The sequence below is a fragment of the Desmodus rotundus genome, chromosome 7, assembly GCF_022682495.2.
Source record: "Desmodus rotundus isolate HL8 chromosome 7, HLdesRot8A.1, whole genome shotgun sequence".
Taxonomy (NCBI): domain Eukaryota; kingdom Metazoa; phylum Chordata; class Mammalia; order Chiroptera; family Phyllostomidae; genus Desmodus; species Desmodus rotundus.
The window spans coordinates 10,200,296-10,217,353 of NC_071393.1; the positions used below are offsets into that span (position 1 = coordinate 10,200,296).

Here is a 17,058-nt window from a genome sequence, read left to right on the forward strand (position 1 = left end):
GAGAGGAAGAAATACAGACTCTCAGCACAAAACGCACAAGGACGTGCTCCCGGCGGTATTACAGCAGCACGGAAGGTCTGTTGACCTTCGGCGTCTCCCTGGCGGCGCCAGACCACGGAGACAATCACAGTGACATATTCCACCCACGTCCCCGCCTGGGGCCTGTCCAGCAGTACAACACAACGGAACTGGATGACTGAGCCCGGGGAGGTGTGGGCAGAGAAGGTGGGGAGAAGGAAAGAGGTGAAAGGGCCAAGGGGAGGGGTCAAGACAGGGCCCCAGAGAATGATACCTCCCCACTGACCATAGGAGGAACAGCCGTGTCAGCCCTTGGCGGGTGTTTGGACACCCACTGTCCAGCAGAAAACAATGCAAACCCATGATGGCATTTAAAAATTTTGAGTAGCCACACCAGAAAAGTAAAAGACACTGGTGGAGGTCATTCTAATAATATATTTTACTTAACCCAATATACCCAAGGTACTATCATTCAGCATGTAATCAACATTTAAAAGTAACCATGAGAGACTTTATATCCTGTTTTGAATACACGATGAAAAGTGATGGAAAACGATGGTGAAAAATCCAGAGTATATTTTACCCTTAAAGCACATATCCATTTGGGCCAAACAGATTTCAAGTGCTCGGTAGTCATTATGAATGGGATCGTGTCCCTTTTAAAATTCATGTACGGAAGACCAAACCCCCAGTGTGACTGTATGTGAAGGTAGGACCATTGAAGAGGTAATTAAAGTTAAAACATTAGGGCCCTAATCCAACAGGACCGGTGTCCTTATAAGATGAAGAGACACCAGGAATATAAATACACAGTGAAAAAGTCACACAAGGACATAGTGAGAAGGTGCCCTTTGCAAGTCAAGGCGAGAAGCCTCAAGAGAAATCCACCCTACTGGCACCTTGACCTTGGGCTTCCAGCCTGCAGAACTGCGAAAACTATGGGTGTTGCTGAAGCCACTCACCTGCGGTATTTTACGACAGCCTGAAGGCACTAATACAATAATCAAGGATGAAGTGAGACTGCGGAGAATGTTTCCAGCTCGAGAGGGGCCGACGGACCTCAGTCTCAGAGTCTCACACGAAGCCAGGCTCGGGGGCGACACGACAACTACTTGGCTGTCAGAATGGAGAGCTGGGACCCGACACGGACTCTTCTGTTAGTCGTGGACATACTGTCCCTTCAGTGTTCGAAAGCAGGCTGGAGGGCTTTGGAGGCTGATGCCTTGGGAACGCCCCAAGGGCAGGCAGAAGCAGGGTCAGGAAGCCAGCAGGTATGTGAGTGGGGGCCGCATCTGCGCTAGGCAGCAAACAGAGGAGCGCATGGCTGAAGATGAGCCTCCCGACAGGATTTGTACTTGGCTCCACCGCTGTGCCTGGAGGAGGACAGTCCAGGCTTCAGAAAGCGCGGTGCAGAAGGAAACTGGATCAGAGTGAGGGTCAAAATACAGAACCATCTGAACGTCCGGGGCATCGATCAGTCAGAACGGACACGGGCCGTACACAACCCTTACAACCAGGTCGGTTCTAAGTAGCTGGATATCATCATCCTTGAAGTAGATGATTCCAACCCAGATTCCCAGCTACGAATACATCCCAGACTCTCGAAAGCCTAGGAACTGAGTGTCCACAATACTCTCTATAGTAGACTAGAGCTGATAAGGAGAGGTACCAATAGATGCTTTTATCTGTGTTAAGTCCCAGATACCAAGTCACACTCAACCCAGCCCGAGGTGAGCCAGCTTGTAACAAGAACCTAGTGCTAAATTTTCAGGAAATTTGCAAGTCAATTATGAAACAAAGCTATTGTTAAAAAAGTAAATTATATAAACTTACAATGAAATATGTGATATTAAAACAAAGATAATAAAAACTCAAAACTCATCTCTTCCTAATGGTTTTTTTTAAGATTTTATTTATTTTTAGACAGAAGGGAAAGGATGGAGAAAGAGAGGGAGAGAAATATCAACGTGTGGTTGCTTCTCATGCTCCCCCTAACTGGGGACCTGGCTCACAGTCCAGGCATGTGCCCTGACTGGGAATCGAGCCAGCGACCCTTTGGTTCGCAGGCGGGTGCTCAATCCACTGAGCCACGCCAGCCAGGGCTCTTTCTAATGATTTTATACATTTTACTGTTGTGACCTTTGCCCTTGAGGTCATTGCTGCTCAAAGTATCTTTCTGGTGGGAATAGTATCAGTGAGGTTACCACAAACCTCTTCCCAGCTCCACATTCACTGGCATCATATTGGCAGCTCAAAATCAGCCACGGAAGGAATATTTATGTCACGGAAATCAGCAAACACCACAAAACAAGGCTTACCTGTCTCCCTCCCCACCCCAAACATGGCTTCATCCTAGGGGACATGCCCCCCGCCAAAAAATGACCAATGCTGAACTTCCCACTAACCCAGTGTGAGAGAGGGTCTTGGTTAAATGGTGACAAAGATGGTGGTTTTTCTGCCATCCTTGAGCTGATGAGCTGAGTCCATCTCTCTGGACAGATGCACTGACCCTGGCTCTGAAACTAGCTCGTATTTAACATCCTCCTCCATCAGGTTAGTCTGTCCAAGGCCTGGACATGACGGAGAACGTGGAAAAGGCCAAACATAAAAGCCACAAGCAAGTAAACAAGAAACAACAATAAAATGTTCCACTTGGCCACTCTGCTGAATCCCGCTGACATAGGACCCATCTATTTCCCTTCAAAAAGAAACACCCTGTTTTCCCGGGGCGGGGGGGGGGAGTGTTGGGGGGGGAATCACCTCTTGATAGGGATGCAAACATCACGGCCCCCTCTCCCAGTTTTAAATGAGCCAAATTCTTGGCAAAGAACATGTCTTTTCCACTTAATGTTTTTCAAATCTGCCTCACCTTCTATTAGAACTTGGCCAAACACCTTGACTACCTACTAGACTTTTATTTAATATTTCAGCCCTCTTATAATTCAATCGCACCATCCCTGGTTTCATGGCCAATTTAACACGATGCTAAAAAGAATAAAATTCTAACTGCTTTCCCCTTCGCCTGTTCCACCAGATGTTCGGCGGCGCTAAGCAGCACGCTGAGCCCTTACTTGCCCAACTCCTCCCCGGAGTTGACGAAGCCGCTTCTGCGCATGCCCAGTTCTTTGACCCCCCCCCTCCCCGGGGCGGCGCGGGGGGCGGGGGGGGGGGGGGGGGGGTATTGTGGGAAACCAATAACGTACCTTCCTCCGTCATTGCTGGTGGTTTTTATTGGAAGTGTTTTAAGGAAAATAAACACCTCTGCAGCTAAAAAACTGAAAAGTTGAACCCGAAGCCATAGTTTACCCTTGGTAATGTTTAGTTACGTACGGGCAATTGCAAATAAACAGTAAGCAAACCGCGGCAGGGTACAGATTATGCAAGTGTTTGTGAGGTCTGAGACTTTGCTTTCTGGCTGCCTTTGGTAGACAGTTGAAGCAAGGCAATTAGAAATAACAGGGTGGATTTTGGCAAAGGAAGAAGCTGTTTCCTTTGTATGGAGTTAGGCATTTTTTGGTTCCTCCTTAGTTGTCTGTGTTCATTCATTTTCTTCAACAAACAGTAATGGAGTCTCAGGTATCACCAGGGTACACCAGGCATCCTTGTATGTACTGAAAACACAGCAGTGAACAAAACAGACAAGATTCCTGAGAATGACAGACAACGATGTGTTAAAATCCAGCAAAGACAACAAACACGCTAGCAAGAGACAGAGAGGATTTGGGGGGATGTCAGCTATAGATGATGAAGAATATAACACAGGGTGATGTTATAGCATGTGACGGGGAGATCTCAGCTACTTTAGTCAGAGTGGGTGGAGGAGGCCATTCTGTAAAGGGTACCGGCGACCCCATACCTGGATGGCGAGAAAGAACCCTGGCGGGGGATGGTATGGGTGGAGAGAATAGTTCAGAGGACAACAGGTGGATGGGCGCCAAAGCTGAAACAAGATGGAAATGGAGAAACAGAGAAGGCTGGTGTGGCTGGAGCCGAGTGAGAGAGGGTGAGAGAACCGACATGTGAAATAAGAGAGGTGGACAAGGGCCAGGTCACACAAAGCCCGGGGCCATGTGGGTGTGGTGAAAAGTTCGGGGTTCAGTGTGAGTGCAACGAGAGCCCCGTGGAGGGGTCTGAACAAGAGAAGGATCGAATGTGGTTTTCTAAAAAGAACATTCCACCTGCTGCGTGGAAACCAGCTGTGAATGAGAGACAACAATGTCTCTTTCCATGGAAGGATATGGGAAGAGCTGACAATTGCTTGGGTCAGGCAAACAGCAGTGACTTGGGCAGAAGTGGACAGATTCAGGATTTATTTGCAGCCGCAGGACTAGCTAATGGGTTGGATGTGGGAGGTGAGGGAAGAGGCAGGACCAGCATGCGGTGATGACAGGTTTTCATCTCTGTCTCCCTCCCTAGGATGTAAAATCTGTCGTGGCCTAGATTACACCATGTCTACTGCCATGGTCCTTGAGATGAATTAATTCTTTTGTCCATCCCAAGAACGTAGCAGTTAACAATAACAGGGAAAGCCTGTACAGGGGAAGTGAGTGAGGGAGACGGTTTATACATAAGCCTGTGGGATAAATCGGTTGATGAGATGGTTGGTCCCGTGCTCTCTCCATCAGGCCTTTGAGGGGAGCCTCCTGATCTCTCCCTCCTACACTGCCAGTCAAGCAGAGCTGTCCACTCTGGTTTGTTGGTGAATGGCCAGTGGCCGGAAGGAGAGGGCTGCCCTACAACAGAGTCAGTCTGTCCTGCGAACCCTCGGCGTCATAAAGTAGGCACTCAATAAATATTTGCTCGTGCTTACATTTGCATAACATTTACAAAGTCTTTCCTGAGGGAGGCAGGGAAGATCTTGTGGACCCATTTTTCAGAAGAGAAAACTGAGACTCAGAGAAGTTCAGAGATTTGCTTCAAGTCATTGTACCAGTTAGTTATTGCCTCGTTACAAATCACCTCAAAAACTCAGTGACTTAAAATAAGCCTGTTTTACTGATCATGAGTCTACAGTTCAGTTGGGAGGTTCTCTGGTCTCAGGTGGGCTCCCTTGAGCATTCGTAATCAGCAGAGGGTTGGGTAGGTGACTTTGTTGGTCTTGGTTGGGCTCCCTCCTATGTTTGGAGGACAGACGGCCAAAGGCGGGTCTAGGGCAGCCTTCGCCAAATCAACGTGGTCTCTCATTCTCCAGCAGCTTGGCTAGGGCTTGTTCTCAGGGTGGCAGGATTCCGACAGTGGAAGTGTGTGAGATCTCTTGAGTGCTAGGCTAGGATCTGACAAAACCTCACGTCCACCATAGTCTTGTGGTCAAAGTGAGTCATGGATCCAGCCACAGGGTAGAGATTCTGGGTCAGTTTTCACTCCCCCACAGTCAGAGAGCCAATCTCAGCAGGCCTTTGAGACATGAGCTAGCATCACAAAGATAACCTGTCAAAGTCGCTCTTGGGAATGTAAAGTAAGAACGACGTCGAGAATTGGGCAGATAGCAGCGAGAGTAGAAGTTGCAAAGCTGTGAGAAGGGGAGGGCTGTGTGGAAGCCGAAGGTGTCAGGGTAAAATGGCTAAGGGTGATCGATCAGATGCTATCAATAGAGGAAAGACAGGGAAGAATCCCAATGGGAAGTTAGGGGAGAACAGAGCAAGCACAAGAGAAGAAAGTCCTTGAGTAATACCCGACTTGAAGGCTTTCAAACTCCTGCCGCGGAGGGTTTCTGAAGCTGCCTTCCGGAGAAAATCTCCAGCTCCTCCTTATGAGTTCCTGATGTTGGGTCCCGAGGAGATTTGTCATAACCTCCGTCACCCTCACATGTCCTCTTACAAGAAACCCCTCTTGGCTGAACTGGTTTCCCAGGGAAGGAGCCTGACTAAAATGACTTCTTAGCTCACAAAGATAGAGAAACCAAGAGGAAACAGGGCACTTTTATCATCTCACCCTATTCCTTGGGGTGCCTTACGAGTTAATGGGGTTTCATAAGGGACAATCACTTTGAGATACGGTTTCCGTCTGACCTAGTGGGTAGACTGGGATTCTCCCAACTTTTCTGAAACAAAAGAGATGAAACTGGTAATTTGTTAAAAGCCAAGTCCAGAACGATAGGTGGACATGCACCCACACTCCTCTAGCCTGTGCCCAAAACAGACATCACTAACGGATCACAGCACTCTCTCCATTGGAACCCAGACTGGGTCTCAACACTTCTCTAACCCCAGCCCTCCGGGCAGCCACTGTTGACTAGAGTTGTTACATGGGGTATAATTTATTTGTCATCTCTAAATTAGAAGACTCACAAGAAGACTTTGGTGTCTACAATAGCACCTTATTGCTGCATTTTGCTGTTATGCAATGTGCACTCGTGGTTTTTGTGCATTAGACACAGGATAATCATAACCAAGGTGTGTAATCACTACACCCAGGTATAATATGCATCCTTATTGTTCCCTCTAAAATTTGGGCAAAAACATGCGCATTACACATGGCAAAATACAGTAATTCAAACTGAGGACGGAAGTATAAGAGACCAGCAGGAGAAACAGACCTAACCCAAGTCCCCTTATGAATGAGGCTGATTTTAATTAGCGAATTTAAATAGCTGGGAAAATGGTTCTTGGCCTCAGACATTTATCAACTGTTCTCAGTAGCTTCTACATTTCATCATTCAACAGCCAGGACCTCCGCAACTGTAGCCTGTAACCCAGCACTTCCTCACTCAGAAGTTCACGCCTGATGCTCCCCACTGCCCCTCCCCTAGACGTAAGACTTGCCTCAAGTCCCCAGAATGGTTTAAGATCGTGGGTTTATATACCGGTCAATACCTTGGATGCAGGCAGAGTGAAGGCTTCTGAACTGCACTTTATAAATCATTCAAAGAAGACTAAGGTCACCCCCACGTCACATCACCCCCATACCCTGTAGCCAGCAGGCCGGCATTAATAAAGGCAAACGCTTGACCACGTGTCCTTAGCCCAGAGCTAATAAACACAGCCACACACCCAAAGGGCAGGTCTCCGCTGAGGGCTGGGGGAACTTGGCTCAAGTTAATTGCATTTTTATCATCTTGAATGTAACCTGGGTGCCCTGCCTATTTTTTTCTGTTTCTGGTGCCTTCCTGTGTCGTTGACACCTCTAGTTAACTGTAGTTCTAGGGCACGTTTTCTTCTCTGCTCTGCTTTCCTTGCATCACTCTCCACCGAAGGCAAATATCATTTTAGTTCCTTTCCTGGTGGCTAGGGCTGCCTCAGAGGACCCCACATAAATAAAGAATTTAACTGATAGAAGATCATGTACTCAAATTTAAGCATCAAAATATCTTGAACCCTTGAGCCTTTTGTCATGTAGGGGGTTACACAAAACTCTGCTTTCTGAAATTCTTTCCCAGGTGACAGGTGGCAAGCTCAGTCTTACAGCCAGGCTCGGAGGACTCCTGTAGCACGGTGGAAAACTCACTGGCTTTGGAGTCAGCTGTGCGTTCAAGTCCCAACTCTACCAGTTATTAGCTGGGTGGCCATGGAGCAAATCCATTCACTTCTCTAGACCTCCGTTCCTTCATCTTTGGCACGGGCTATACCATACTGGGTGATCAATAAATATTCACTGAATGAATTAATACATGCTCGCTTCAGGATCCCTCTGGCATCTTCTAGGCACCCGGCTGAGGGAAGAAGAGGGAAGGTGACTAGATGCATCCTTGAAAAGATCAGCGGGCTGGGCCAGGAAGGAACTAGCTCAGAACAGCAAGCACAGGCCTGGCTTCTATCCCATGAGCCCACGCAGGCCTTGGGCCAGGCTGCTTGGGTTCAAATCCCAGCTCCACCACTTACAAGCCACAGAGTGATGAACGACCTACCTAATTTCTCTGACCCCCAAAGTGGAGATTACAAAAACACTTTCTCCTTCTCACAGGGCTGTCGTGGGGATCAAATGAGTTAATACACGGAAAGCACTTAGAACAGTGTCTGACCCGTGGTGAGTGCTCAGCAAATGGTGGCCGTGTGTATCACATCATTCCTGTGCCCCAGGGGACTGTACAACTTTACTAATACGAGTGCGACCTCCTGGATTTCTCCCTGTCCCCAACTGTGGGGCTATATAGCCAGCATGTCATGCCTGATCCCAGATCCTGAACCTTGGAAGGCTATGTCTTAGGCACAGCTGGAGCAAATAGGATTAGGGGTAGGGGGGTCAAGTTCATAAGTGGAGGTTGTGCAAATGCAGCTCTGAGTACTGGATTTCCATATTAATTTTAAATCTCTTCCTATTAGGATTGTTCAACAAGCCATTACTCTAATGGATGCAACCCCAGGCTGGACGATAAAGCACTAATCCACCACTTAGTGTAGATGCTGCATGCATTAAGCCCTGTAATTTTTTTGAACGTTTTATTGAAATATAACATAACACAGGAAAGCACAGAAATCTTTAAGCACAAAGCTCAACAGACTTTCACAAAACGAACACATCCACGTAACCCACACCCACGTCAAGAAAGGGAACATGACCGAGGCCCCCAGAAAACCTCCTGGAGTCCCCTTCTGGTCACTACCCCACCCCAAAGAAAGTCACTGCCCTGATTTCCGGGACTCGGGTTAGTTTGTCCTGTTCTGAACTCTACGTGCATGACAATGTACAGTTAGCTTCACTCCCGCTGTGTTGCTGAGAGCGGCCCACACTGTTCCGTTCCGTACAGTGCAGGCTTGTTCAGCTGCTGGATAATTTCCACTGTGTGCAGACAGCGCAGCATGTCCGTGCCAGTACCGACGGGCACTCGGGTTATTTCCAGTTTGGGGCTGTGACGAATGGAGCTGCTATGGACGTTCTTGCACGTGTTTTGTTGTTGTTTTGTTTGTTTGTTTGATGAACATATGTATGTCCTTCTCGTGGGAATATACCCAAAAGTGCAATTGTTGGCTCACAGAGTTTGCATATGCTCAGTTTCCAAACTACCAAACAAGCCCTATCCCTTAAAGAACTTTTAAAAAATACACAATAAGACAATCTTGAAAAACTAGAAAACACAGATAAGTAGATTAAAATAAGTAATAGAGAACCACACACAATTACATCACCCAGGAATAATCCTTATTCATATTTTGGCACATCAACTTTCAGTGTTTTTCTATATACACATGTCTTTTCTTTCTTCCTTCCTTCCTTCCTTTCTCTCTTTCTTTCTTTCCTTTTCTTTTTTACCAAAAAACCATTCTGCATATACCATCTGGTAATCTGATACCAGGCAGTAACGGCAATCCAATGGCAGGCGGTTTAAACACTGTTACTCCAGCATCAATGCTTGTAACTGTATCTCAACAGGTGTTAGCATCTTCAGGCTTCCATTCCAAAAGTACCTAAGAACAAGCATCATCTTGAAAACCAGTCTCCCAGCCCCCCACCGCTCACCTGCTCTAGTGTACCGACAGGGAGTGTGACAGATCATAGCCATGAGAACCAGCCTGAACCCTGGCCCCACCAGGAGCAAGCTGTGCAGAGACAGGCGAGTTACCTCATCTCTCTGCGTCTCGTTGCCCTCCTCCGTAAAACGAGGATAGTGATAAAATGCACCATACTGGGTGGCTGTGGGAACTAAATGAGTTAAGGTGCATCTGTCGGGCACGTGGACTACAGAAGTGTTAAACACACAAATACAGCCAGAACAGCCGGTCCTGATGGCTGGTGTTTATACCTCACCCCAGCTGCTGGACCATGCCACCCTTCGGGTGAGATTTTCTTATCATCTGAGTTGTCTTATCTGTATGTAGTTGGAAAATCAGATGCTGGAGAGTCTACAGCTAAGAAGCTTAGGGTGCTATAGTCTGTGCTTGGCCTTGAAAGACAAAGAACAAGATACTTTTCCATGTTGCTTTTAAGATAACATTAGTCAGTACCTGGAATGGAGTTGTCGCAGTAACTGTTGGCTCTTGGCATTAGTGTTTTCCTTATTACTATTGCTTTTGTTGAAGGTGGAGTCAACAGCTTGACTCAACGGGAAGAGAAAAGGCTGGGTACATGCTGAACCAACCTCCTTCCTTCCTGCATACCCACAATCTCACCTCTGAGCAGCTACAGCATGCGGACCATTTCTTTTGTAACATGAACAAGGCTATAAATTCAAGTCACACCTAGAAAACGTTACCTGAATGAGTCATCCCATGAATTATTCACAAGAATACTAGTATCTCCTTCTAGGAGCTTCACTTCCCCTTTAACTGTCTAATTAGCAGAAGGTTCATTGCTTGCCTTCCATACCCAGAGGAGAAAGTTGGAGCTCTCTCCTCCACTGCCATTGCTTCCTCCTGCCACAAGGTGTCACTGCAGAGAACAGGTCTTCCGAGACCATACTGGCCATTCTTCACTGACATCTCACTGACCCTCATCACTATAGCTCTCAAAACCCATAGGGTTTGATTAGATGACCTCCCTGCCCCACCCCACCCCCAGATAATCAGGTACCTGCATGTGGGCAGTTACTGTTAGGGGCTCCAGAACGCCCTGTCCGTGCCCAGTCTGAGGGAAGCTGCCCTGGTGTCTAACCAAAGTGGCTTTCTGGTTGTTTTCTCACCGAGAAACTTGTAGGGAGAGGGTTTTGGGGGGCTTCATACTGGGGGGGGTGTTTTTTGAGACGCTCAGATATATCACGTAGATCATTTAAATAGATTGACAATGATGAGGAGTGACATGTTTCCCCAAAGTCAAACCTCACCACAGCCTCACCTTGTCATACCCCACTGGACTACAGGGACCCTCCACAAACTTGCTTAGGCTTTATCCTCCCAGAATTCCCCATGATAACGAAAACAAAGTCAGCAAGAATGCTCACAAAACTACTTTTCTTCCTTGAGCTTAAAAAAAAAAAAATGCAGGACAGCCAAATCAAACAGCCCGAGAAGTGTTGTAAATGATGCTTCAGCGAGTTCCCTTACGTGGCGTCTGAGGCAGGCAGAGTTTGGGGGTCAGGAAATTCTGGACGCCTCGGCGCTGCTGTGTCAGGCCCGAGAGGCCCATTTAAAGAAAATGCATGGCCTGGCCTGGCCCTTCAGCACGTCTGACTGTGGGTTTAGCTTCAGGAACCTTCTAGACTTGGATTTGCTCCAAAGCAGAGCTTCCTGGCAGAATGTGGGTGCAAAGTTAAAGAAACCAATTAGAACATTGTTTTTGCAAGATATTCTTTAAATCAGAAGAGCTTATGCAAGAACTCATTCGATAAAGCCAGATCCAAACAGCCAGTTAAAGCGGACTCTAACCTCCATCTCTGCCCTGAGTCAGCCCAAAGTGCGCATTAGCTGCGAAGCACCTCTGAGACCCCGTGACCCGTCCCTGAAGGCCTATTGTTACCATGCACAGGCCTGGGGCGGGGGCAGTATCTGTTTAGAGCAGGGCTGTCCCCTTGCACAATGCCGGGGGCCACCATTCACAACCGATGCTCCAGGGTGAATGGTGGCCCCAAAATGCAATTGCACAATACAGTGTTAATAGTGCCCTGGGGTTGCACAGTTGAACGGCCCTTTGGTGGTAGTTAGGCAATAATAAAAAGGAGAGACTAAAGAGCTCTGGGGAGAGGGGAAAGGAGAGAGAAAATCACAGGCCTAATTATTGGTTATTGTCTTTAGTGGTTTGCAAACTAGATACAGCCTTAAAAGTTGTGTGCTCAGGCTTATTTACCTCTTATTAGCGACACCCCTCTAGTTCCTTGAGTTGGCACCTGTTTGGTCTAGAAAAGTGGATAGGAAATGACCAGGTAAAGGCATACATGGAGTAGGGGGAGGTATCCCAGGCAGAGAAAACCATCTACCCACGATCACAGTCAGGACAGGACCTGGGAGGCTGGGTGATGTAGACACTTTGTACTAAGTTCCTGCTCTGTGTCAGGCACTGGGCTAGGAATTGATGTAAGGGTGTCTCAAATGGGAGAGGAAGATGAGAGATGATTGCCCAGTCTGGGGGACCAGAGAGTTAAGAGATTGGTTTCAGACTGATACAGTTCAGCAGACCCCGGAGGAATGGGAGGGAGCTGGCCCATAGTCCTGGGCAAAGGTTTTGCATCTTCTAGGATTCTCTGAACATACCTTGTCATTCTCTGAATGACAAGGAGAAACAGTAGCAGATGACCACCCCATGTTCAGGAAGCATCAGAAGCTTCTTCTCATGATGACAGGCAAGACCCAAGTTGTGAATTCAGAAAAGAAGCCTTTGACCACACCCTCTGCCAACTGCACCCCATCTCAGGCCCTCCGACCTCCCTGGGCTGACACTTAGTGAAAACGCCCGTGTGAACTGCTGAGGATTCTGGGTCTCCCCCAACTCCTCCCCGCCATCAGTCAAGCAGGAGAACACAGGTGAAAAGATCACGAGCTGGTGGTCTTGTGCCTTATTCCACTGTCTGTTGTCTGTCTCAAAATTACAAGTCAGGAGTGCTCTGCAAATTGCCGGTGTACTCTAGCAAAAGCCTCTCTTTCTGCTAATGCATTTTTTATGTCCACACTGCAGGTCCATGAAGAATAATCCTCCCATTCATTCCATTTAGTCATTAAGCACAATAGGTAATGATGGGTATTGCAGGGTGGTGGGGTTTACATTCTTTAAAAAAAAAAAAAAAACCAATCAGTTTATCTCGGAACTGAAAACTGACTGCTGAACTGCCTCCAAATGCTAAGCCGCGCCTGTCTTCTCAGGTGGCGTGACTGTCTGCCTGCTGACAGCTGGCAGGAGGGGGCGTGGTTAAGACAATGGCCCCTCGATTCAGTCAAACCAGAGCGCAGATGCTTGTCTTTTCACGGTCTTATCTGGTGACTTTGAGCAAGTGACTGCAACTGCAGGAGCCTCGGTTTCCTCATCTTTGACGTTGCCATACCTTCCTTGTTGTAGGTCCGTCCTAGGGTTTCAATGAAGTAACGGTGGTGGGGCATTAGGGCCTGATAACACAGAGAAAGTGCTCTCTAAGTGGTGGCTTCCATCAGGATGATTTCATAAGCCCGAGTTCTCCCCAGAGCTCTGCCCTCAAGGATGTTTAGCTTCTTGTGCACCCCCTCCAAGCCATAATTTGCTGCTAAGTAAGATGGGGTAAATAGACCAGAAGAGGGGTGGGGAAGTGAGGGGAGCAGGAAGGGGCACATCAGGCTCCTTCCCAAGGCAGACTCGCCAATACTCCCTTTCCAGGGAGGTTCAGAACTCCTGACAGCAGTTGCCTAGAAACCGGAGCTGTGGTGGGCTTCTGCTGCCTTCCAGAAACCAATCTAATTGGGATGCATGTAGAACTGTTTGTTGACACTTGGCAGGTTTTTATTCTTCTTTTTCCAGAGGAGGTGCAGTCCTCTCTCAGAACGCTGCTGACTCACATTAATTAAAGAGCAGCCCTGGGCTAAGGCACCTTTTAACCACCTAGAAGCCAGTGAGGGTGGCAGCCTTGGTCAGCATCCTCTGACAGAGTGGCCCCTTCGGTCACTATGTTTGCATTTCAGGATGTTGATGAGGTCTGAGGGGACTTTCAGGGGGCAGGACGGGGTGTGAATGCGGGTATGTGTGTGCAAACACTGAGGTCACAGAAAGCTGGCCAAGTCCAGGCGATCGCACCATCAATCGGAGCCCAACACAGACCTCCCGGGCAATTTGATGTTGAATGCTGAGTCTGCACTCCCTTCGGGGGTGTAAACACCCCTCGTGGTCATTTGGAAAGAGGGAGGTCAGAGACCAAGTTGCAGGCTAAAGAAATCATTTTCCTGAGAGGCACATGGGAGGCCTGTTTCATCTGGTCACTTCTTCCAGAACACAGCTATATTCTAGTTCCCGGTTGAAAAAAATATATACGTTTCAAAGGCAGCCATTTATCTCTGTCCTGTTTGGATGGTTCAACTTCCGTGTAGGCAGCACTACATGCCCACTCCATCCAAGGAGAACTGAAAACACCGCATCGAAGAGGGTGGCAGTGTCATGGTTACGTGCCCCAAAGTAGCACTCGTTTAATTAGGGCTTAAGATGCAAGAGTTTCTAATGGTTTAGTTATTCCTGTAATAAGTATTTTCTGAGGACTCCCTATGTGCCAATTCTGGGGATACAGAAAAGATGTAGAAATGGTTCCTTGCCCTCCAGGAGTTCAGTCTGGGGGTGAGGGCTGGAGGACGGAGTTCATGGACAGACAAGTCCACCAGTAGTTCCGGGTAGCACTGACCAGGAGTGCCGAATCCAGCCTGGGAAAAGCAGAGAGGTAGCTTCCAGTTCGGAGAGGGGTTCAGGCCTGAGCAAGTTCTAAAGGATGAACAGAAGTTAGCCCAGTGAAGAAGAAGAAGAAGAGAACATTCCAGGCAGGCAGCATTACAAGCAAAGGCACTGAGGTGAGGAAGAGCAGGGTGAGGCAGCAGAATCTGGCTTTGCTAGGGCGTCACTCGGTAAGGAACAGGCTAAGGAGATGGGCCAAGTCCAGCTCACGCAGAACCCTGCGGGCTGTACTGGGAGACAGGACGTGATGTGTGCAGCGTCGGGAAAGGATGGGAGAAGGAGAGAAAGCGGTCCGAGGCAGGGAAGCTGGCAAAGAGGGAGTGGCAGTTATCCAGGGGAGAGACCTTGGCAGCCTGATTTTACAGCACAGCAGCCGGAGGGAAAACTTTGATACCCACCCCACGGAGGGGTAGAGCACGGAAACGAAGCAGGGTGGAGCCGGCGTGGATGGAGGGGAGACACTGGAGGACTCCCGTGAGCGAGTGGTGCGTGTTTCACAAGCTGTGCATCTTCACACGTAGGAAGATGACTCTGGGGCACCACGGGGCGCCCAAAAGTCAGGGGAACGAGCTAAGACGCAAAAGCATTTGGGTCATTCCACCACCACGATTTTTGAACTCCAAACCCCCTGGAGTCTTAAGGTGGCAGAGGGTTTAGAAGAGAGAGCCTCGTACTGGGAATCCAGAGACCCCATTATTGTCTTGGGTCTGCCTCTGACTTGCCATGTGATACCTCTTCTCTCTGGGCCTCAGTTCCCTCATTTGCATAATGGGGACTCAGGACACTCCCCATGGATCTCCTTACCTCCAAAATGCCCAGCCTCAAATCAGAACAATGGGTCCCAATGCCCAGCTGTGGAGTGGAGGGCCCTGGCCCTCTGGTGCCAACCATAATGGAAATTCTTTGAAGGCAAAGGCCCGATCTTTTAAATTTTTGCATCTTTTCTCGGCCTCCCATAGGACATGTACACAGTCAATGCCCAGTAGAGACGTCAGTAAAGAAGGAACTAAATGAGGTGCATTCGAAGTCGGGCAGGGTACTTGGGAACCATTGGCAAGCAGTGAGGACGTGTACATTAAACACTTCCGAACAGTACATTCGTGGATCGTGAGGAATGTTGCCTGAAGTTGTGGTCTCTCATTTTACAGACAGATCGGCATAGAACTGACCTTCCATGGGAGACCAAATAATGGGCATAATCCTTCTTCTCAGTTTCCCCCCCACCTCCATCATTCAACCAACTGTCCATTTTCTTAAATTGATGATCAAAAATAATATTAGGTCCCCACTATATACCCCCAAATGAGGAGAGAACAGAAGCAATGAGTATAATATGGTGTCTGCCTTCAAGAAATTTAACTTCTAGAGATTTGTTCAGCCAAAACTCTAAAGCTGCTTTACAGAGAGACAGCTTTTTTGCGTGTTTGGTTCCCTCATGACCTACTCATCTGTGCGTGCACCCTGCGTTGGTGGGTGGGCTTCCTTTTCGAACTGTGACCCTGGCAATTAGCAATAATTGATCAGGAGGTAAGGACCAGTCCTTCCTCTTTATGAGGCAGTTTTGAATACCCAGTTTAGAAATGTGCTTTGTGCTGGCATGACATTTTGTTAAATGCGTTCGTGTCTACTTCCTCGTTTTTCACCTTTCACAGAAAGTCAGATAAAGCGACAGTATCTCAAAGAACCGATGAGGAAGACAGGCCCCGGCCTGGGCACCTGCCAGGCTCCACCTCAACTGGGCAACCTTGCATGAGTCACTGACCCTCTCTGAACTTCAGTTCCCTCCCTGTGAAATGGGACTAACAACACTGCTGCCAGTTGCCTTGGAGGATTATTTCAGGAAGTCGAGAAGACCAGTAGCCATAAAGCTTTTCTCACAGTTACCGCCACATGTTAATTCTCGTCTCCTACTTGCGATGGGGCTGGGGTGGGGATGGGGGTGGGGGCGGTGGCAGCAGTTACTCCTAATTAATAGGACAGAGTGGTTAATTATTCTGCCTGAGTCACACAGCCAGTTGTTGATGGAGTTAGACTTAGAACCTGGATAACTGACATTAATGTATGCCCCACTTTTGCCTGAACCCACTGTTATCAGCAGCATCTCCCTCTGAAACATTCACTAGACTGTGATATGGGTTCTTTTGATTCTATTCCCCTCTTTCCCTCCTCCTTTTCCCCTTTCTTCATTTTCTTTAGTGAAAATCTGAGACGGAGATTAAATAAAAGGAAAAAAACCAGGAAATAAAACCACTTATAATTAGAAGTTTTCTGCATATAATTTCTTATTCAGCAGAGCAGAGGTTAATTCCCTGGCCCTTTAGCTTATTAAATTTCACTACTTACATGATAACCAAGCATTCACCCTACCACCAACATGGACAGTAGATTCACAAACCTTTATGAATTACTGAGTGATGCAATTTACCAAATCCCAAAATGATTGTGGTCTAATTAGACTGTTTGGGCCACCACCCTCAGAGAAGAGAACCTCCTAAGCTCACCACTTGAACCAAGTGCCACTTCCTAGAAGCCTGCAGGGCTTAGAGCCAAACCACCGTCCCGGCTGTGTGCAAAGGGAGAGAATGCTAACAGGAGTCACTCGTGGCTGTGGTGGTGGTGATGATGAGGATGACTATGACGGTAATTGTTACCAGGGACTGAATACCTCCAACGAGTCGGGCACCACGCTAAATGTCTCTCATACATGATTTCCACAGCATCCTGGGAGGGCCCTTCATGTATCCTAGTTTTACAGATGAGGAAAGCGCATCTCAAACAGGTGAAAATGACTCACCTGAAGTCACAGACACTGAGTGACAAGGAAACAATGACCACTTA

General features: G+C 47.9%; 1 protein-coding gene across 1 annotated transcript in view; it reads left to right on the plus strand.

Annotated features, from left to right (window-relative positions):
* The window catches only part of CCDC60 (coiled-coil domain containing 60), a 121,551-nt gene that overhangs the window by 57,602 nt on the left and 46,891 nt on the right, over positions 1-17,058 (plus strand). The window lies entirely within an intron of this gene.